Source organism: Phascolarctos cinereus, unplaced genomic scaffold, assembly GCF_003287225.1.
Source record: "Phascolarctos cinereus isolate Bilbo 61053 unplaced genomic scaffold, phaCin_HiC Scaffold_726;HRSCAF=1367, whole genome shotgun sequence".
Lineage (NCBI taxonomy): Eukaryota > Metazoa > Chordata > Mammalia > Diprotodontia > Phascolarctidae > Phascolarctos > Phascolarctos cinereus.
In genome coordinates, this window is record NW_027556098.1 from 91,978,124 (window position 1) to 92,002,847 (window position 24,724).

The window sequence follows — 24,724 nt, forward strand, 5'->3', positions numbered from 1 at the left end:
CAGGATGGCAAGAACATGGATGATTGAGTTCTGCACACATTTATTGTGAGGATTGATTGAAAGATGTTTATTTTGCTAAAGATGTGATTGAAGAAGCTTAGAACAGAAGAGATGTACACAGGTGTTTGAAAGGCTATCATGCGAAGCAGACATTAAACTTGTTTTGTTCCAGAGTACAGGATGAGGATCAAAGGGTTGACATAGCAAAGAAGCAAAATTAGGCTTGATTTAAAAACACAAACACACACACCACACACACACACGCAAAACAGATAAAAAAAAAACTTGTAACAATTATATGTGTTCATAGGTGTCTAACCACTTCAGTATTTTTGCCAAGAAAACCCTAAATGCAGTTACAAAGAATCAGACATGACTGAAATGATGGAACAACAACAAATCTAAAAATCTAAAAATGAAATGGGCTGTCTTGAGAGACAGTGTGTTTCCTCTTCTCATTGATCATATAGCAAAGGTTTTATGACCATGTCTAATAGTTGAAAGTGTGGGGTACATTTAGTTATGGATTTGTGGCTGTTTTAAACTCTCTAAAGATATTAATTTAAAATAACACTTTAAATGTTAAAAAGTGATATTGCAACATTTAAAAATTATAAGAAAATAGTTGTGTTTCTAGTTAAATTAATTCTTTATTATAAACCTGAGGTATGGCCAAAAAACCCCCAAAACATGAGGTATCTTATGAACATTTTTCTTTTTCTTTTTTTCTTACAGAAATGACATCTACATGCATTGATATCTACATACATTAAACACACAAAAAAAATTTAAATGTATTTTACAGACACACACATATACATTACATACACACATATATGCATGTATAATATATACGTATGTGTATATTATAGAATGTATTTTTGCTAATTTTTAGTAGACTTATTAGTAACAACTTAATGGCCATCTGAGGCCTACAGGTAGGAAATAAGTTCTCTAACATAATACACAAGCAATATGGTAGCTACAACCCAAACAGCATTAACAAAACCATGAATAAAATTGATGATCTGTTTATCAAAATGTGTATTTGCCATTCTTAAGAATGATTCCAGAGAAGTGTTAAAATTTGATTAGGAACTTCCTGTGCCTTCTGGTATTAGTACTCAGGAGGAAGACATCAGGGAGACCATAAATCTGTCAGTTTTTATGTGGTATAATATAGAATTACCTATGAACCACATTTCTGAGATTATGATGGGCACATGGAGACATTGACAGAAGAGAAAGGTAAAGTGCTATCATTGGTGATTTTAACATAACAATCACTGTGTAGCTTGCTTGTTGGTGGTGTTGGTGGTAGTGATTTTGGTGGGGGGTCAGCGGGTGATATGGTGGCAGTGGTAGTGGTGGTGGTGGTGGCAGTGTGTGTGTGTGTGTGTGTGTGTGTGTGTGTGTGTGTGTGTTTTCATTTTCTTAGATATCTAAAAAGGTATATGAAGACCAAAATTTTGAATTATTTATGTCATGAAATGAGTGTAGATTCAATGATTAAGTGCTTTCATATTAAATTGAAGGGCTACACCTTGAAATTTGAAAGTGATAATGTCTATAAGCTAGATGAATACATATATATATATATATATATATATATATATTTATATATATATTTATATGAAGGAAAACTTTGTGAATGATCATCCAAAAATTGATAAATGAAGGGAAAATGCATATAAAATAAAACTGTTAGTGAATTATTAGGCATCTCAAAAATAACACAAGTAAATGAACAAGATATATGTGTTTGAAACCAAAAGATTAGATGCTGAGAGATTACATACCCTGAAAACATGAACATATGGTTTGAAAACAAATTAGTGTCTTGAAGAAATATCAGTAAAACTTCATAAATAAAGACATTCCTACAAGCAAAACAGGAAAAAATCCAGACTGACAGGAAGATAAATTCTTAACCAAATGATAAAAAATTTAAACCTGTAGCTATGATTTCTTTTTTTCTAAAATAAAGACTAAATTTTATGTAAATATATGAGAAAGTTGAATTATATTTTTCCCTAAAAAGTATGTAAATAGTATAAAAGTGTACAGATCACGCTGATGTATCCATAAATTTTAATTAAAAATGTTTCTGACAATAACACAAAGGAAGAAAGGTTAAAAATGATCAAACTCAAGTTAATCATAAGAAATATTTTTTTAAATTACTTCATTTAAATTCTTTTATTAATTAATTTTACTAGTAAAAATACAGAAGATATAGACTTAAATTTTATTATCATTTGATTAATGTTATATCTATCATATCTGAGATCATATAAGATAGTATTGGAAGGGCTATGAGAAAAAGAGAAGAATAATATGCTCTAAATGTAAGTATAACTTATTTCAAATTTTCTAAGAAAACTGAAATTATGTGGGAAAAATAACTAAACTAAAATGTTTATATCCTTTGACCCAGATACACCCCTGAAAAATGAACCCCAAGGTGATCAATTACAGAAAAGTCTGATATATCAAAATTTTCATAATGTCACTTTTTGAGGGATCAAAGAACTACAAGTATCTATTTAACCATTAAACTGAAGGGAAAAAAAAAAAAACAATTGTAACATATTTATATAAGGGAATATTGTTGAGCCATAAGAAATGTCAAATATGGAGTTTTTAAAAAAAGTAGGAAGGTTTATATGAGATGCATAATAAACCAAGCAGAATCAGGAAAACAATATATACAATATTACCACATCATTGTAAATAAGAACAAAATAAAAATGAAAATGTATAGTTATAATGATTAAGATACTCTTCAAGAAGTGATCAAGGAAATCAATTTACTTTTTTTTTTTTGGAGAGGTAGGAGATTACATGGAACATTTCACACATTGCCAGTTTTAGCCAACATGTCTGCTGATTGTTCTTTCCTTTTTTATTTTCCTTCCCTTTGTTATAAGGCCACATTGACTATAAGAAATTGGATGGGGGCATAGCATAGCAGCAGCACTTCTTCTTCCACTGTGGTCAGCTATGACCCCCAACTCCCCAGGTACCATGTTGAAGGGACCCACAGTTGGCACTGATCTTGGCACCACTTACTCCTGTGTCTTCCAACATGGGAAAGTGGAGATCATCACCAATGACCAAGGAAATAGGACCAACCCAAGCTATGTCGCCTTCACTGACACAGAATGTTTAATTGGTGATGCTGCAAAGAATCAAGTTGCAATGAACCCCACCAACACAGTTTTTTATGCCAAATGTCTGATTGGTCACAGATTGTACAGTCAGACATGAAGCATTGGACTTTCACAGTGGTGAGTGATGCAGGCAGGCCTAAGGTCCAAGTGGAGTACAAAGGGGAGACCAAAAGTTTCTATCCAGAAGATGTGTCTTCTATGTCTTGACCAAGATGAAAGAAATTTCTGAAACTTACCTTGGGAAGACTATCACAAATGCTGTGGTCACAGTATGAGCCTATTTCAATGACTCCCAACTTCAGGCCACAAAAGATGCTGGAACCATTGTTGGTCTCAAAGTGCTCTAAATCATCAATGAGCCAACTGCTGCTGCTATTGCCTATGGCTTGGACAAAAAGTTTGGTGCTGAGAGAAATATGTTGATCTTTGACCTTGGAGGTGGTACTTTTGATGTCTCCATCCTTACCATTGAAGATAGCATCTTTGAGACCAAGTCCACAGCTGGGGACACCTACTTCGGTGGGGAGGACTTTGAAAACAAAATGCTCAACTGTTTCATTGCCAAGTTCAAGTGAAATCACAAGAAAGACATCAGTGAGAATAAGAGGGCTGTTCACCATCTGCACACCACTTGTGAATGTGCAATGCATACCCTCCCCTCTAATACCCAGGCCAGTATCGAGATTGACTCGCTTTATGAAGCTAGCAACTTCTATGCATCAATCACCTGAGCCCATTTTGAAGAGCTGAATGTTGATCTCTTCCATGGCACACTGGACCCTATGGAAAAGGCCTTAAGAGATGCCAAGCTAGACAAACCATAGATTCATGACATCGTCCTGGTGAGTGATTCCACTCACATCCCCCAAATCCAGAAGCTTCTGCAAGACTTCTTCAATGGCAAGGAACTCAACAAGAGTATCAATACTGATGAGGCTGTTGCCTCTGGTGCAGCTGTCCAGGCTGCCATTTTGTCTGGAGATAAATCTGAGAATGTACAGGACTTGCTGCTGTTGGATGTCACTCCTCTTTCCCTTGGAATTGAAACTGCTGGTGGAGTTATGACAGTTCTTATCAAATGTAATACCACTATCCCCACCAAGCAGACACAGACCTTTACCACCTATTCAGACAACCAGCCTGGTGTACTCATTTTGGTTTATGAAGGTGACAGAGCAATGACAGTGGATAACAACCTGGTTGGCAAGTTTGAGCTCACAGGAATCTCCCCAGCACCCAGGGGTGTTCCTCAGATTGAAGTAACATTTGACATTAATGCAAATGGAATCCTTAATGTTTCTGCTGTGGAGAAGAGCACAGACAAAGAGAACAAGATTGCCATCACCAATGATAAAGGGCATCTGAGCAAAGAAGACATTGAGCGTATGGACCAGGAGGCTGAGAAATACAAAGCCGATGATGAGAAGCAGAGAGACAAGGTGTCTTCCAAGAATTCCCTTTAATCTTATGCTTTCAACATGAAGGCTACCATAGAGGATGAAAAACTGGAAGGCAAAATTGGTGATGAAGACAAAAAGAAGATCCTTGACAAATGTAAATGAAATAATCAACTGGCTGGGTAAGAACTAGACTTCTGAGCAGGAAGAATTTGAGCATCAGCAGAAAGAATTGGAGAAGGTCTGCAACCCCACCATCACTAAGCTGTACCAGAGTGCAGGGGGCATGCCAGATGGCATGCCTGGTGGGTTTCCAGGGAATGAAGCATCCCCATCTGGAAATGCTTCTTCTGGACCCACCATTGAAGAGATCAACTAAACAAACCAGAAGAAAGAGCAATCCACACAGCTTTCCAAAAATTGAAGAACTCAAATTTGTAGCCAAGACAGTAGCAGTTTAAAGGTAGCATATAAGCTACTCTGTAAATCTGGGCATTCTGAATACTTGAATGTGTGCAAAAGGAGAGAAGTTAACAATATTGCACTTTATCAATACTGTAAACAAGTAGTAATGCAATTCTTGTCCTGGAGAGTAAAATCTATTTAAAATTGGCAAAACAAAACTTGGATGGGGGATATAGGGATATATGTGAGAATGACTACAATGTAAAACAAAAGGCATAAGTACAATTTCAAAAAATTATGTATATATATATATATATATATATATATATATATATATATATATATATATATATATGATAAGATGTGGGAAAATTGGAACTCTAATACATTGTTGGTGGAATTTTGAAATGATCCAACCATTTTGGAGAACAATTTGGAACTATGGCCAAAGGGCTACAAAAATGTGCATACCCTTTCATCCAGCAATAGCACTTCCAGGGCTATATCCCAAAGAGATGAAACAAATGGGAAAAGCACCCACATGTACAAAAATATTCATAGCAGCTCTTCTTGTGGTGGCAAAGAATTGGAAATTGAGAGGATGCCTATCAGTTGGGGAGTGGCTGAGCAAGTTGTGGTATGTGAATATAATGGAATACTATTGTGCTATAAGAAATGATGAACAGGCTGACTTCAGAAAAACCTGGAAAGACTTATATGATCTGATGCTGAGTGAAGTGAGCAGAACCAAGAGGACTTTGTACACAAAAACAGCCACATTATGCAATGACTGAGATTGTTAAACTGAACCCTTCTCAGCATTACGAGGATCTAAGACATCTCCAGAGGCCTTGGGATGGAAAATGCTGTCCACATTCAAAGAAAGAGCTATGGAAGTTGAATCACTATCACTTATTTTTACCTTCTGTTGAGTTTTGTTTCATCTTTCTGATGTTTCCTTGTATTGGTTTTAATTTTTACTTACAACTTCACTAATGTGAAAATATGTTTAATGGGTATGTAAATGTAAAGCCTATATCAGATTGTGCACCATCTTGGGGGGGGAGAAAGGGGGAGAAAAATTTTCAACTCAAAGGCATATGGAAGTGATTGTTGATAAATCAAAATAAATTAATGAAATTAAAAAAAAGAATTCTTAGTTACAGAAAACATTTTTTTATAAAAAGATGAACAGTGATGAATTAAGTCAACAAAATATACAATATAAATGTAATGCATGCTGCACTATCAGAAAATGTAGTAGGTAAAATTGAGGGAGAAGAGCATTTTAGGAATGTCAACAGTCAGAGAAAATGCCCAGAGCTGAAAGATAGAGGGTCTTGTTCATTAAAAAGCCAGGAAGCCAGTGTCACAGGATCAAATAATGATGGTTAGGAGTAAGGTGTAAGAAAATGGTCAAGGTAAGAGAAGGCTAGGGGGCAGCTAGGTGGTGCAATGGATAGAACACTGGCCCTGGATTCAGGAGGACCTGAGTTCAAATCCAACCTCAGGCACATAACACTTACTAGCTGTGTGACCCTGGGCAAGTCACTTAACCCCATTGCCTAACCAAAAGCAAAAAAAAAAAAAAAACGAACAAACAAGGTAAGAGAAGTCTAGGTTAGGAAGAATTTTGAATGTCAAACATAATATAGTATTTGATCTTGGAAGTGCTAGGGAGCCATTGAAGTTTTTTGAAGTGGTAGAGGGTGGGGAGCTAGGGTGGGATGGGATGACATGGTTGTACGTGCACTTTAGGAAAATAATTTTGGTAGCATAATTGAAGGGCAAGGAGTATCCCAACTCTCCCATCTCAACAATTCAGCTATGGAGAAGAGTGAAGTTGAATAAAATGTTGAAAAGGGTGGCCAGGGAGGTTTTGCCATCTGATGAGAGCCAAAGTTTGCTGATAGCTAATAGATGCTATGTGCAGGAGATGAAAAGATTAAGAATGAAGAGATATTTGTGGCCTAGGGGACAGTATTCCACAGGGCACAGTGGAAGGGCTGCTAATTACTGGGTTGAATGATGTTTAGTTTAAATTTTTGGGGAGGAAAATAAGGAATGTGTTGATGGAGTGTGGAATGGGGTTTAGGAGATGAAATACAGAGGTTCAGAATCACTTCAATATGAAAGGTATAATCAGATGTGAGAATGTTCATCATTGAGTGGAGTATGCTTCTCTTCCCAGTGGAAGTTGGGGATCAATCTAGAGGCAAGTGCAGCTTGGAAGCAGATAGGACAGACATGTTCAGTTGGTCAAATGCAAGGTCCTACTTGATAACTCTTCTTTCCTCCAAAGGACAAGCCTATCAGTAAAAAGAACTTATATTCCCTATCAAGTTTCCTTTTCCTCTTCTCTCTGATGGCTGGTGGAGCAGAAGATGGAAGGTTTGAAATTGAAGGGCAAGTAACTCCTCTTTGTACCAGAGCTTCTCCACATCCCAGCTGGGAAATTGATCTGGCAGCAGGAGGTGAAAATTGCCTTATATTAAAACAGCTAGAAGTCATTTCTTTGGAGCAGGAGGAAATCATTTTGGGCATCCAAGTCCAGCCCCCTTTTCCCCTTTCTTCAGGGAATATAAGCATCCAGCAGTTAATGAAAAGCACAGGCCTTGTGGTCACACAAATTCTTGGTCTCTTTTCTCATCTGAGGAAGCTGGCCAGGAGACAGTAGTGGGAAGTGATATAGTCCCTGAATGGGAGTGGGTATCATTTGGGGCAGGTGGAAAACACTTGGCCCAGCCCATGCCACTTTCCCTTAGCAGAATGCTGAGCCCTACAGGAAACAGAAGAAATGATACAGGGAATAAGTTCACATAACACGTAAGAGTGGATAAAATCAAAGGCACACACACACACACACACACACAGGGGTCGGTAAAGAAAAGGAGAGCCTTTTTATTCAAGATTTGATCAAAGGGAGGGAATGGAGAATGACACTGAAGGAATTTGTTAAAGTGACTTCAGCAAAAAAAGAATATATACAAATATTTTTGTCAGGATAATATTTAATCTAAAAACAAAGAAATACCTTAGGTACAAGCTAATTTCCCAATAATTGGGTAAAATGTGCTATGCTAAACTAATAGAATACTAAAATGCAGTTAATGTTGATAAATATGAGGAACATAGTGAAATCTACAAAAAATCAATCCTTTGTTGGTAGAGTCAAAATTGAACTTAGCAAGCCGAGATAGCGGAGAAAAGGCAGGGACTCACCTCAGGACTCCCAGAAACCCTCTCAAAAACTTGAACATAATACCTCAAAATAAAATCTAGAGTGGGAGAACTTACAAAGAGATGGAGTGAAATAATTTTCTAACCCATGACAATTTAGAAGGCCAGCAGGAAAGGTCTGTTGCACCAGGGTGAGAGTGGAGCAAAGTCTAGCACAGAATGACCTAGTACAGATTGGGCCCCAGCAAAAGATGAATAAGCCTTGGAGGAAATTGAATCAGCAGCAGCAGCAGCAGCAGCAGCAGCAGCAGCGGCTGCTTCTCAGCTCTCAACCCACAGACAGTAAATGGGTCAGACAACTGCTCAGGAGGAGATTACAGGAGTACATTTGCTGACACTGGGCATGGGACTCTTGCATTGCACGTACTTGGATTCAGGTCACAATCCTTGGTAGCAGAACCATGACTGGGAGGAGCACTAACACTCCAGAGTTCGCAGCTACAGGTAAACAGCAATCCTGACCAGAGTTTCAGGGAAGAAAAAAGTGTTTGTGGTCACTCACAGATCAGAGCACATCCCTGACATCATACCACCTTGGAAGAACTGAAAGTTTACAGACACCCAGGATTACCTCTTTAAAAAGCTGCAGAAAACCCCTCAAACTTGGGAAAGTGCACCCTCCAACCTGAAAGCAGAGCGTCGCTTTAACAAAATGTTAAAAGTCAAGAAATGCAATGGAAAAAATGAGCAAACAACGGAAAATATTTGTGACTGTAGAAAGTTAATATGGTGATAAGGAAGAACAAAACACACTCAGAAGACAACAAAATCAAAACTCCGACATCCAAAGCTTCAAAGAAAAATATGAATTGGTCTCAGGCCATGAAAGAGCTCAAAAAAGGATTTTAAAAATCAAGAGAGGTGGAGGAAAAAATGAGAAGAGAAATGAGAGTGATGCAAGAAAACCATGAAAAAAACAGAGGTTGATAAAGGAAGCATCAAATAACACTGAAGGAAAAAAAAACTTAAAAAGAAAGATAAGACAAAGGGTAAAAGAGGTAGAAAAATCCAATGGAAGAATATCTTGGCCATAATGAAAAAAATACAACAACTTCACTGAAGAGAAGAAACTCCTTAAAAAGCAGCATTGGTCAAATGGAAAAGGAGGTAAAAATAAGCTCACTGAAGAAAATAATTCCTTAAAAATTGGAATTGGGCAAGTGAAATGTAATGACTTTATGAGATATCAAAAAACAATCAAACAAAATCAAAAGAATGAAAAATAGAAGAAAATGGGAAATATGTCATTGGACAAATAACTGACTGGAAAAATAGATCTATGAGAGAAACTTTAAAAATTATTGGACTACCTGAAATCTATGATCAAAAAACAGTCTAGACACTATCTTTCTTTTTTTTTTTGACATTATCATTGAAGAAATTATCTTTCCAATTGATAAATGGTCAAAGGATATGAAAAGGTAGTTTTTAGATGAAGAAATTAATGTTTTCCATAGTAACATGATAAAAAATGTCCTAAATTGCTATTGATTAGAGAAATGCAAATTAAAACAACTATGAGGTACCACCTCACACCTATCTAACTAGCTTATGACAAAAAATAAAAATGATAAATGTTGGAGAAACTGCGGGAAAATTGGAACACTAATGCATAGTTGGTAGAGCTGTGAACTGATCCAAACATTCTGGAGAACAATTTGGAACTTTGTCTAAAAGTGTATCTTTGTGTATCTTTTTTTTTTCCATTTGCTATAAAACTGAGCAAATCCTTTGATCCAGTAATATCACTACAGGTTTTGTCCAAAAGAAATCATAAAAAGTAGAAAAGCACCCACGTGTACAAAAATATTTGTAGTAGCTTTTTTTGTGGTGGCAAATAATTGGAAATTGAGGAGATGCCCATCAATTGGTGAATGGCTGAACAAGTTGCGGTATATGAATGTCATGGAATACTGCTGTGCTATAAGAAATGATAAGCAGGCAGATTTCAGAAAAACCTGGAAAAACTTACATGAACTAATGCTGAGTGAAGTGAGCATGACCAGGAGAACATTGTACACATTAACAACATTGTGTGAAGACCACCTTTAAGAGACTTGGATCTTCTCCACAATATAATGATCTAAGACAATTCCAAAAGATTCATGGTGGAAAATGCTATCCACATCCAGAGAAAGAAGTATGGAGTCTGATTGCAGCTTGAAGCAACTTCTATATTAAAGGATCTGAGGGCTTGGAACATGACATTCCAGAAGGCAAAGGAGCTGGGATCACAATCAAGAATCACCTATCCAGAAAAAAAAAGAGCATTATCCTTCATGGGGAAAAATGGATATTCAATTAAATAGAACACTTGCAAGCATTCCTGGTGGAAAAAACAACAACAACAACAACAACAACAAACAACAACAACAACAGAGTTGAAATGAAATTTTGAATTTCAAATCCAAAACTCAAGAGAAGCATAAAAAGGTTAACAGGAAAGAGAAACCATAAGGGGTTTCAATAAGGTTAACTTCTGTATATTTCTATATGGGAAAAACTACTTGTAACTCCTAAAACCTTTCTCATTACTAGGGCAGTTAGAAGGAGTATATATAGAGGACATGAGTGTGAATTGAATATGGATGAATGGTTATCTAAAAAATTAAATTAAAGAGTGAAAAAGTAGTTGGTTGGTTGTTGTCCTTCATTCTCCAAGTGGACCAAAATAACATCATTGTGCTAGAGTCAAGTTTCAGTGTGTCTAACTGTGGGTGATCAGATCAATACGAGCTCAGAATGCTGTACCACAGGTCAGGGACAAATAGTACACATGAACATTTGGGATGGTTTCTCTAAATTTGTGCATCCTGTATTTCCTTTGAATTGTATGAAATCTGCTTTGCTCATAGAGGTCAACATTTTCTCTGATGTGGGCACTCCATGCTGAGTAATCTTGAGCCAGTGTCTCCCATGTCACACAATCAATTTCAAAGTTCTAAGTTAAATCTTAAGAGTACCCCTGTATAGTTTCTTCTGACCACCATGTAAACTCTTGCCATGTATGAGTCCTCCACAAAATAGTCTTTTTGGCAATCGTATGTTTTGCATTTGAACAATGTCACCAGCCCATGGGAGCTGTGCTCTCAGAAGCAGAGTTTGAATGCTTGGCAGTTTAGTTCAAGAAAGGACCTCAGTGGCTGGTATTTTATCCTGCCAGGTGATTTTCAGACTCTTCTTAAAACAATTCAAATGGAATTAATTCTGTTTCCTGGTGTGGTGCTGGTATACTGTGCAGGTTCCACAGGCATACAACAATGACTATCAGTTTGATAGTCAGTATAATGCCTCTTCTCTCCCATACTTTCTTTTGGAGCCTCCCAAACACTGAGCTAGCTCTTGCATTGGGAGAAGGTGTAAGGGAATGGTAGAATGGGATAATTATCTCACATAAAGGATTTATCAAAGACCTTTTACAGTGGAGGGGAAGTTGAGAGCATTGAGGGGGCACCAATGAACCTTACTCTTATAGGAATTAGCTCAAAGACAGCACAACATGCACGTTCATTAAGTATAGAAAGCTATCTTACTCCACATGAAAGTAAGAAGGGAAGGATAAGCAAGATAGGGTGATAGAAGAGAGGGCAGTTTGGAGCAGATAAAAGACACAAAGGGTGAAAGGTGACAGACAGTAGGATAAACAGGAGGAAAAATAGGATAAATGGAAATATACAATACTATGTATTTCACTGTGCAAAAAAAATTACAGTAACTTTCTGTGATAAAGAAATCATTTTTCAAATGTATAGCAAACTGAGTCAAATTTTAAAAATAAGAGCCTTTCCTCAATTACTAAATGATCAAAGGATATAAACAGGAAGTTTTCATACAAAGTAATCAAAGCTATCTATAACCATATTTTAAAAATGCTTTAAATTACTCTTGATTAAAGAAACGAAAAGTAAAACCACTCTGAACTATCACTTCACATCAATCAAATTGGCTAATAAGATAGACAAAGAAAATGACAAATGTTGGAGTGGATGTGGGAAAATCAAGACACTATTGCAGTATTGATGAGGTTAAATGCTGATTCAACCATTCTGTAAAGCCCTTGGGAACTATGTTGTAAGGGGTGTAAAAGCATGCATACCTTTTGATCAGACTATACCACTAGTAAATCTGTATCTCAAAGAGATAAAAACAAACAAAAATTAAAAGGACTTAAATGTACAAAACTATTTATAGCAGCTCTTTTAATGGTGACAAAGAATTGAGGAGAAATTGAGAGGATGTCCATCAATTGGAGAATGGCTGAACAAGTTGTTGTCTATGATTGTGATGGAATACTATTGTACCATAAGAAATGATGATCAGTATGTTCTCAGAAAAAATCTGGAAATACTTATATGGACTGATGTAAAGTGAAATGAGCAAAACCAGGAGAACATTGTATATAGTAACTGCAGTATGGTGATCAGCTGTGAATGACTTAGCTTTTCTTGGCAATGCAATGATCCAAGATAATTCTAAAGGACTCATGAGGAAAAATGCTATTCACATCCAGAGAAAGAACTAATAGCATCTGAATGCAGATCAAAGCATATTTTTTCTTTATTTTTCTCCTTTTTGTTTTTGTTTTAGTCTGTTTTCTTTCACACTGCAACTAATGTGGAAATATGTTTTGCGCGATTTCACATGTATAATCTACTTTTTGGGGCCTTGCCTTCTCAATGGCAGGGAAGGAAAATGGGGAGAGAGAGAGACTTTGGAATTCAAGATTAAAAAAAGAATGTTAAATTGTTTTTATGTTAAATTGGGGGAAATATGGAATCATTAAAAATTTAAAAATGCAAAACTAAACAGAGTACAATTAGAATTGTATAAAAATAAATTCTAAAAGAAATTTTTAGAGGCATTTTGTATATTCAAATTAAGTTCATACTCTTATTGAATTTGAATTTAGAGATGGAAGGGATCATTGTGGTCCTTTAGTTCCATCCATTTATTTTGAAGATAAGAAAATCAAGGCTTAGAAGGATTACATTATGTATTCATCATTTCATAGTTAGAGAAGGGGATCTCAGCTTTTTGTGTATGTCACGAAACCATTTGAAGCCCATGGACCTCTTTTCAGAATAATATTTTTAAATTCATAAAAGAGTATGCATAGGATTAGAAAAGAAAACAAGTATATATGAAAAATTATCAAAATATAGAAACAGAAAAAAAAAGTTCTGAAACCCCAGATTAGGAAATTTTGAGTTAGATGGGATGATTTTTTTTTAAAGCTTTGTGATATTTTTTCTTATTCAAATTATATATTTGCAAAATAAATGTCATGTTTTGGTTCTGAGGTTTGAACTATTGGCCTCTGAGGCCCTTTTCAAATCTGACATATTGTGCTTGTATTCTTTGAGATTTTATGTGTTGTTGGACGGGTGTGGAATATAGTTGTTATATGGATTATATGCTATATGGTTCTGGATAACACTAGAAGTGGATAGTCATGATAGCTGAGACTGTAGTTTAGCTTGGTTTGTCCTGACACTTGTTATTTCTTGTTATTAGAACTCAGTATGGCTGTCCACCATACTCATTCCCTAATTTGTTCTTATCTCCTTTACAATTCTGTGTAGCAGGAGTGTACTCGGTGTCCTTAGGTGTTATTTGGCTCACTGAGAATCCTATCTCTCCCAACAATTACAGTCTAGTGAGCTGAAGTAATACCAATTCACAGCCAGCTTTTATATCAACAAAAATTATACCTTCAGGATCCACCAGGCCCCCAAACAGTTCAACTTTTCTTCCTTTTAAAAAGGAATAAAATCTGTTCAACATCCATCAGAGAATTGGTACACACATCACTAACAGAGTAGAACAAGTGTTCAAAGTACAGCAACAAACAAATCTCAAAATATGTCCCAAATCAATACCAGTTATGGTCACCAATAACAAAGTACTATAAAAAAAAAAAGGAGAGACATTTACCTTAACAATTCCTATTGAAGTTCTCTGAGCACTTAATTTTATACCTAGTAATCTATTCTTACCAAAACCAACACAGACATTTATTTAGCACTCATATAGGACTGTATTCTTTTTATAAAGAAAGTCAAAGAAATGCTAAAATCCATCCTTCCTTTCAGCTTGCCATTGTCTCTTCATTGCTTTTCTCTTCATACGTAAACTTCACAGATGCTGCAAACCCCAAAGCATATTTCACCATTTTTCCTAACCTTATGTGGTCAACCAAGTCTAGAGTGATTCCTCCTTCCTCTGAGTTTCTACATAAGCATTATTTGGGAATTACTACATACAAGGCACTGTGATAAGGGCATGATACAAAGATATAAATGAAACAGTTCCTGCCTGCAAGAAGCTTAAGAGCCATCAGGATGTTTATAATTCACATGCTAATTAATCAGTTATTACTTTGAGACACTTTTTTCCCTAATTCTGGATGGAATTATTGTTCATCTTTAACTTTCTTCTTATAATAATCATTCATCTCTCATTGACCTTTTCACAACTCTTTTTTTTTGTTGTTAGACTACCAGTAGGCATTCTGTCTTATAACATTTATATTTCTCATAGAACCTGTCTAGTGCCCTTTTCAAAATTAGTGCTTAATAAATAATATTTTATTTGGTAATCTAAAATTAGGGTTTTTATTTTTTATTTTATTTTTATGAAATTTTGGAAAGAGAAAGCCATTTTTTTTCTGAAAAATCTCAATTTGCTATGATTTTTTTTTTCGGAATCACATAAAGAGAGATGAAAAAGACTTTGAAAAGTTGTTTCTAATGGCTTTCTGAAAACTAAAAGCCATATAATAGGAAAGAAAACCAACCAACCAAATGCACAAGCCAAACATTTATATAGTTGTCAGCATTCTTGAAAACAAACAAAAACAAACTAATATATCAGTAAGAGCATAAATTTATAAAAGAAAGGAGTTTAGAAAATTTAGTAATTCTCTAGCTTAGAATTCTGAGGTCCATTGAGGGATAAGAATTTACTCAATATCACACAGATAGCGAGTAGCAGAGCAGGGATTTGAACACACATCCACTAACTCCAAATCCAGTGTTCATTGTAATGTTGTAGACAGTTAGCAGTAGGAGTACAGGACCTACTGTCAGGAAATTTTGTGGTTGCTCAGTCATTTCAGCCATGTCTGACTCTTCTTAATCCCCTTTTTGGGGTTCTAGGCAGAGATTTCTGGAGTGGTTTGACACTTTCTTCTCCAGCTCATTTTATAGGTGAGGTAGTTGAGACCAACAAGGTTACATGACTTGGCTAGAGTCATACAGCTAGCAAGTGTCTGAGGTAAAATTTGAACTTAGGAAGATGATTCTTTCTGACTTCAGGCCCACAACTCTACCCACCATACCACCTAGCTTCCCCTGCATTTAGGAAGACCTAAGTTCAAACACAAGCTCAGAAACTTGTGAGATATAACTCTGGTAAAGTCAATTAAACTCTATCTATTTAAGTTTTCTCAACTGTAAAATGGGGATGATAATTATAGTATTTGTCTCCCAGGATTGTTGTGAGGACGAAGTAAGATATATTCTTTGCTAAGCACTTAGCACAGTGCCTAACACATTGTAAGTGCTTAATAAATGTGTGTTGCTTTCCTTTTTCTTTTCCCTTTGCATGACATCATGCTAGCCCTTCTGGGATAGAAATTGCAAGGACATTTGTGACAATTCAATAACATTTATATTTATTTACCTTTTAAATTCTCATTTAATGAGAGGACTTTTGAAAACATTTACCTCTACAGAGCTGCATAGCATTCTGACTCTGTATGTTTAATACATATGGGGTTAAAACCTATAATGCTAAAATAGATATTATATCTTTCCTGCCAAAAAGCAACAATGAAAACACAAACAGCAAACACTTATATGCTTCAACCAAGGAACTAGATTATTTTAGATGGTGTCTACTCTATACAACATAGGTATCTTTGTTTTGTTGTTGTTCTGTTGTTTTTTTTGTTTTTGTATTTTGCTTTCCCTGAGCCTGCATATAGGTTGTCATGTTTTAGTCATTTAGGTTAATGGGATGGATCCATGTTATTTCAATATTTTGTTGTAAGTCACTTTTCTATGTGATAGTGATATGGTTTTCAAACATAGCAAAGTAAAATTGCAAAGAATTTCATAGAATGCCACCTCACTCAATCATCTTCCAAACCCACATATTCTTCTGTGAAGTTCTCCAAGCTTTCCAGTTTTGGAAAAGGCTTAGGCATAAGAGGTAAGCATCAGGGTCTAAATAGGAAGACAAAGGCAGGAAGGTAAGTGGGAATAAATTTTCATATCCTACTGCTATCTATAATTCTTTGTGTATTGTGGTAGCTAAGAGTCTTTGGCATTCCATCATCTATACCCCACAAAACCTCAATCAGGAGCATGTATTTCTTCTGTAGAGTTATATCTTAGTTGTCTTGTTTGATGCTTCTAAGCAGGCTGTGTCTAAGGCTATGTCATGGCAACCTTAAAGCCAATTTTGACTTGATCATGTCATGAGCAGAAAAATTCATTTTCCTTCTCCTCAATATTTCTCTCTTTGCTCTCACTTTCTAAATAAAATGGCAGACCAGAAGTCCCTCTCCTGTGGGAAGAGTTTAAGGAAATAGAAATCCACAGTATAAGTGAATATAGATACTACTACTCAGTGTCTCATTGATATATTTCTCTCTATTAGGACTTTAGTGGAGTTGGGAAGCACTCTTTGCTTTAGGGGAAAGAAACAACAGTATAGAAACACCTACCACATCAGTTTCCTGAGTATTTCATGCAGTGTCAGGATCTGCATCTTAGTTGTTTGAACTGAGTCAGCCCTAGGCAATATATTTAATAATGGGAATTTTTTATTTAATACTTCCCCACATCTTTTTTTTCCCTTCCATACTACTCTCTAGTATTTTAACCAATTGCAGAAGTGAATCTTTCCCTTCCATGGTTTACTTGTTACAAATTATGAGTAAAATCATCTGATAAAAATAGTTCACATATAATGGGAATGCTAAATAACTTAATATATTAACAATCCTAACTACATTTGCATATTAAAAAGGCCATTTACCAAGTGGAGGAGAATATTAAATTGTGAAATGTCTTACCGTGTGCGGCAAGTGGGCAAGGTAGATACTGTAGGGAAGGGGCACTTTCTTGTTTTCTTTATATTCCTACCTCACAAGCAAGAACCTCTACCGTAAGATTAGCAAAGAATCTGGAATACATGTGTTCTAGGAATCATATGTGAGATCACTACAAGTGAAATAAACTAGTTTTCATTAATTTTTGACTCTTAGGTGCAGTACCAGCCACTTAGTAAGTGATTAATAAATACTTGTTGATTACTCGATTAATTAGGCACTACCATTCTCTAGTATTGCTTGGAGAAGCAATGAAGCAGAGTAGAAAAACTACCAGTTTTTGAATCAGAGGACAAAAGTTAAACTACTACCACCCTCACTTACTACCCATGTAATATTAAGCAAATGATATCTCTGGGACAAGGAGCAAAGTCTCTGCTAATTTCAAATTTGTTAGTCATTTGATAACATCTAATTTCTATTGCTATCACCATGCTATAATCTTTCACAAAATCAAAAATCTAGGCTATCTTGAAATCTGGAAAAAAAAAAAGAAAGAAACCAAACAACTGAATTAGTCTATTTGTCTGGATTAAGATGTCAATTTCAAAGCACTTTTTATTTCTTGGTTGTTTTCTACAAATACAATGTTTATACAATCATCATCACCACCATTGTCACCATCACACCATCATCACTATTATTTTGTTTCATTGATCATTATATAAATTCATTATTCATTTCCTATCTTATATCATTTTATCTATATATAGCTAGCCCATTCCAGTCTTCCAAACTGACAGTTATCATTTATTCTACCAAATTGAAAACAGAAGAATAAGATTTTTTAAATGACATTTTTTGCCCTGTCTTATTACCAGTACATAAAGAAAAGAGAAGAACAGAAAATACTGGAATTTTATATGCCTAACCCATTCCACAGTCTACTATAGTCCGAGTTCACCCAACTAAAAATCAATTCATTCCAATCATACCTTTCTTGCTTAGAATACATGGAATAAGTCACAACACTGCTGATTAGTAATAAATCAATACATTTTAGATGTGTGGTCATACTATTTTAAACTGGTGACATTCTAGAAGGCCTTTCTGAATTGCTGCTATTAAAGATCTGTCTGCATTTCCATTATGTCTTCTTATTTTTTAGTACTTTATAATTTGGGCCATAAAATTTTGCTTCAGGCTCGACCTTGGCAAAAATGATTTCAGCTTCTTGAGCACATTTTTTTTTCTGAAAGGGAATTTAAAACTGATCTTTGTGAGTTGTTTTTGAATCATCAGAGTAGCAAACCTCAGAGTTCCTTTTTACCCTTGAAATACTAAATATAGCTCCATCTAAAGCACAAATGCATAGCAGTGTCATTTATGGAGATAGCCCAGATGACTTCTTTGTAAGCTCTGTCCATCGCCTATCCAGTGATCTTGTTCAAATCACTGCAAAGTGGAATGTGCTTAAAGAAAGTACATTCTACCTTAATATTCAGGTAAACAAAGGATACATTTTTGAGTTGAAGACTTTTCCATCATTCAAAAGTATCTCATCAAAAATATGTTATTGGGTTGTGATAGCTAGGAGTAGAATGAGGAGGACAGAAGCAAAGTTAAATTCCAAAGAGAGATGGATGACTGAGTTATATCTACTACATAGACAGGCAATTGAAACATAAAGAGAGGTAAACAGAAAGTTGAAAGAAAAAAAATACGCCTTGAAGTCTGGGAGCCAAGATGACTGAGTAAGCAGTAAATCTCTACAACTGTACCAAACTCAGCTCCAAACAACCATAAAACAGAGATCCAAAACAAATCCTGGAATAATAGAACCAGCAAAAGTATGTGGTGAAACATTCTTTTAACCCAAGAAAGTGGCAGGATCAGCAAGAAAAGTCTATCTCATTCAGGTGAAAGGGGGGCACGGGCCAGGACTGGAAGTATCTCAACAAGCCAACACCAAGCCACACCTCAGCAAACCAGCAGAAGATGCTGAGCCCCAGGGTGGTAAAGGATGTGAACACCAAAACCAGGAACTGCCACAGGTGTAGTGTAGCCAGTGGAACTGGCAAACTCTAGCTCCAAGAACCACCGCCTGCTTCAGTGTAGCCCCAGATTTCTTACAACTGCTGGACCTCTATCTGCTTTAGAGCAGCCAAGGGCAAACAGACATCCTCCAGGGTTCCAGCTGCAATGTGCTTTAGTCTAGCCCCATGTGAAAGCATAAAAAAATCTATCTGTCCTCAGTACACACTACAAGGACCCCAGCTCAGCACCAAGTAAGCTGCCAGACCCCTACAGACTGCAGCAGCACCAGCCAACCCCCAACTCACTCCAGTGCACATCACCAGACATGGAGGTACCTCATAGACCTCAGGGAAACATCAATATAAACATCCAGGGCTTACATCAATTAACATAAGAAGCTGGAGATAGTGCTCCTTCCATCTTGGGAGCAGAGCTCAAATTTAAAAGAGAGGAAAAAGGCCAAAAAAAGTGGAGGCCAAAAAAAGCAGAAAGCAACAAAAAAAATTGACCACAGGTGACAGGGAAGATATATACACAAACTCAGAGGAGGACAGCAATGTCAAAATATTTATGGGGAAAACAAAATAAAAATGGGAAGTAGCCTCAAGCTCAGAAAGATCTCATGGAAGAGCTCAAAAAGAAGCTTAAAATCATATAAGAGAGATAGAAGAAAATTGAGAAAAGAAACTAGAGTGATGCAACAGAATTACAAAAGGAGTCTACAAAAAGCAGAATTGGCCAAATGGTAAAGGAGATACAAAAATCCACTGAAGAAAAGAACTGCTTATGGACTATAATTGGCCAAATGGAAAAGAAAGTACAAAATCTAAATGAACAAAACAACACCTTAAAATTTAGAATTGGGCAAGTGGAAGCTAATGATTTTATGAGACATAATGAATCAATCAAACAAATTCAAAAGAATGAAAAAAAAGGAAGAAAAATTTAAAAGACTGCATGGGAAAAACTGACCCGGAAAATAGATCCAGGAGAGACAGTATCAGAGTCGTTGGACTACCTGAAAGTCATAATCAGAAGAAGGATCTGGACAGCATTATTTCAATAAATGATCAAGGAAAACTGCCTTGATGTCCTGAAACCAGAAGGAAAAAGAGGCATTGAAAGAATACACCCGATCACCTCAGGAAAGAGAACCCCCAAATATAAACTTCAAGAAATGTTATTCACAAATTTTAGAACTATCAGGTCAAGGAAAAATACTGTAAGCAGCCAGAAAGTAACAATTTAAAGATCACGGAACCACAATTAGAATTATGCAGGACTTAGCAGCTTCTACATTATAGAATCAGAGGGCTTGGTATGTGATATTTTGGAAGGTAAAGGAGATTGGATTACAACCAAGAATCACATACTCAGCAAAATTGAGCATAATCTTTCAGAGGAAAAGGTGAATATTCAATGAAATAGGGAACTTTCAATCATTCCTAATGAAAAATAAAAAAGAGTTGAGTAAAAAATTTGATCTTCAAATACAAGACTCAGAAGCATAAAATGATAAAAAGAAAAACATATTATTCAATGAGATTAAACTGTTTAGATGTCTACACAGGATGATGATCCCTGTAACTCTTGAGAGCAATATCATTAGTATGGCATTTAGAATGGGTATACATAGACAGATGGTTTGGGGATAAGTTTACTTGGATATGATCATTAAAAAAACCAATTAATTAAGGGATGAACAAAAAAAAAGATTGTACCTGGAGAAGAGGTCAGGAAGAGACAGAAAAGAGTAAATTATGTCATATAAAGAGGCACAAAGACCTATTACAGTAGAGAGAAAGAAGGGAGGAAGGAAAACATTGAACCTTAGTCTTATCAGATTTTGCTCAAAGAGGGAATAACACACACATTCAGTTGGTTATAGAAATCTATCTTATTCCATAAGGGAGTGGGAGAAGAAAAAGGAAAGAAAGGGAGGGGAGCTGATAAAATGGAGGGCAGATTGAGATAAGACAGTGGTCAGAAGCAAAACACTGGTGAGGAAGGAAAGTGTGAAAGGAGAGAGAAAAGTATGAATGGGAGGAAAATAGGATGGAGAGAAATACACAATTTATAATTGTAACTGTGAATATGAATGTGATGAGCTCCCCATATAATGAAAGCAGAAAGCAGAGTGGTTTAAAAACCATACTCTTACAATATGCTGTTTACAAGAAACACATCTGAACCAGAAAAATAAACAGATATTAGGCTTCAGCTGAACAAAAACAAACAACCAAACAAACAGAAAAAAAAAACCAGACAAACAAGGAGGTGGCAATGCTTATCTCAGACAAAGCAAAAACAAAATTAGATCAGATTAGAAGAGATAATGAAGGAAACCACAACTTGCTAAAATGTACCATAGACAAAGAAATGATATGAATAATAAACATATATGCACCAAGTGGTGTAGCATCCAAATTCGTAGAAGAGAAATTAAGTGAGTTACAGGAAGAAATAGACAGCAAAACTATACTAGACAGCAAAACTATACTAGTGGGAGATCTCAAACTCTGCCTCTCAGAACTAGATAAATCTAAGCACAAAATAAACAAGAAAGAAGTTAAGGAGGTAAATAGAATTTTGGAAAAGTTAAATTTGGTAGAGCTCTGGAGAAAATTGAATGGGGATAGAAAGGAATATACCTTTTCCTCACCAGCACGTGGAACCTACACAAAAATTTGACCAGTATTAGGGCATAAAAAACTCACAATACAATGCAGAAAGGCAGAAATATTAAATGCATCCTTTTCAGACACTGATGAAATAAAAATTACATGTTGTAAAGAGCCATAGAAAGATCAACTAAAAATTAATTGGAAACTAAATAATCCAATCCTAAAGAATGAGTGAATCAAACAACAAATGATAGAAACAATCAATAATTTCATCCAAGAGAATGACAATCATGATACAATATACCAAGACTTATGGGATGCCGTAAAAACAGTTCTTAGGAAAAAATTATATCTTTAAATGCTTATATGAATAAAATAGAGAAAGAGGAGATCAATCAATTGGAAGAACTAAATGTCACCAGGCAACAACTAAAATACCTAGAAAAAGAAAAAAGAAAAAATCTCCAATTAAATACCAAATTAAAAATTCTGAAAATTGAAAGAGAGATTAATGAAAATGACATTAAGAAAACTGCTAGGGTGCAGCTATGTGGTACATTGGATAGAGCACTGTCCCTGGATTCAGGAGGACCTGAGTTCAAATCTGGCCTCAAACACATAACACTTACTAGCTGTGTGACCCTGGGCAAGTCATTTAACCCCATTGCCTAGCCAAAACAAAAAACAAAACAAAACAAAACAAAACAAAACAAAAAAAGAAAAGAAAATTACTAAACAAACAAATAAAACTGAGTTGTGGTTTTATTAAAAAAATAGAAAATGTTTGGTGAATTTGATTTAAAAAAAAATAGAAAGAAGAAAGCCAAAGTACTAGTGTCAAAAATGGAAAGTGTGAATTTACCACCAATGAAGAGGAAATCAAAACAGGAACTATTTTGGCCAACTCTAGTCCAATAAATCTGAAAATTTAAGTGAAATTGATGAATACTTACAAAACTATAAATTGCCCAGATTAACAGAAGATGAAATAAAATACTTAAATTACTCCATTTCAGAAAAAATAATAATTGAACATTAACTCCCTAAGAAAAAATCTCAAGTATACAATGAATTTACAAGTGAATTCTACCGAACATTTAAAGAACAATGAATTCCAATACTATGTAATTTTTTGGAAAAAAATAGGAAGCGTCCTAACAAATTCCCTTTATGATACAAATATGGCTCTAATATCTAAACTAGGAAGAGCCAAATCAGAGAAAGAAAACATTTCCCTAATGAATATTGATTCAAATTTTTTAAATAAAATATCATCAAAGAGATGACAGCAATTCCTCATGAATATAATACACTATGACCAGGTGGGATTTGTGCCAGGAATGTAGGGATAGTTCAATGTTCAGAAAAATATTAGCATAATTGATCATATCAATAACAAAATTAACAGAAATCATGTGAGCATCTCAACAGAGACAGAAAAAGCTTTTGACGAAATACAGCACCCATTCCTATTAAAAACGCTGGAGAACACAGTAATAATTAGAGCCTTCCTTAAAGTGATAAGTAACATCTATCTAAAACTATCAGCAAGCATTATGTTATGGTGATAAGCTAGAAGCATTCCCAATAAGATCAGGGTGAAATAAGGATGTCCATTATTGGTATTGTTATTCATTATTTCACTTGAAATGTTACCTTTAGCAATAAGAGAAGAAAAAGAAATTGAAGAAATTAGAATAGGCAATGAAGAAACAAAGCTACAACTCTTTGCACATCATATTGTGATATACTTAGAGAATCCTAGAGAATCAACTAAAAAATTACTTGAAATAATTAACAACTTTAGCAAACTTGCAGGTTATAAAATAAAACCACATAAATCATCAGCATTTCTATGTATTACTAAGAAAGCCTAACCACAGGAGATAGAAAGAGAAGTTCCATTTAAAGAAACTATAGACAATATAAAATATTTGTGAGTCTACCTGCCAAGACAAGCTCAGGAACTATATGAACACAATTACAAAACACTTTTCACACAAATAAAATCAGATCTAAATATTGGGGAAAATATCGGTTGCTTATAGGTAAGTTGAGTTAATATAACAAAAATGACAAATCTGCCTAAATTAATTTACTTATTTGCTGCCATACCAATCAAACTACCAAAAAATTATTTTATAGAGCTAGAAAAAAATAATAACAAAATTCATCTGGAAGAACAAAAAGCCCAGATTATCAAAGAGATTAATAAAAACAAATGCAAGGGAAGGTGGCCTAGCTGTACCAGGTCTAAAACTGTGTTATAAAACAGCAATCAACAAAACTATTTGGTACTGGCTAAGAAATAGAGTGGTAGATCAGTGGAACTGGTTAGGTACAGAAGACACAGTAGTCGATTACCATAATAATCTACTATTTGATTAACCCAAAAACTGTAGCTTCTGGGATAAGAATTCACTTTGATAAAACTGCTGGGATAATTGAAAAATAGTATAGCAGAAACTAGGCATAGACCAACATCTTATACAATATACCAGGATAAGGTCAAAATGGGTACATAATTTATAAGCCAATTAGGAGAGCAATGAATAGTTTCCCTGTCAGATCTACGGTAAAGGGAAGAATTTATGACCAAACAAGAGACAGAGAAAAATATGAAATGGAAAATTTAAATTAAATTAAAAATTAAATTTAAATTAAATTTAAAAAATTAAATTAAATTAAAAAGATTTTTCACAAATAAAGACAATGCAACCAATATTAGAGGGGAAGAAGAAAGCTGAGAAACAGTTTTTATAGAATGAAGAATAGGATAGAGGGAAATAC

The 24,724-nt window shown here is 35.2% G+C and overlaps 1 pseudogene; it reads left to right on the forward strand.

Annotated features, from left to right (window-relative positions):
* The first annotated feature begins 3,027 nt into the window (after positions 1-3,027).
* LOC110217527 (heat shock cognate 71 kDa protein pseudogene) lies at positions 3,028-4,949 on the forward strand (annotated as a pseudogene).
* The last annotated feature ends 19,775 nt before the right edge of the window (positions 4,950-24,724 follow it).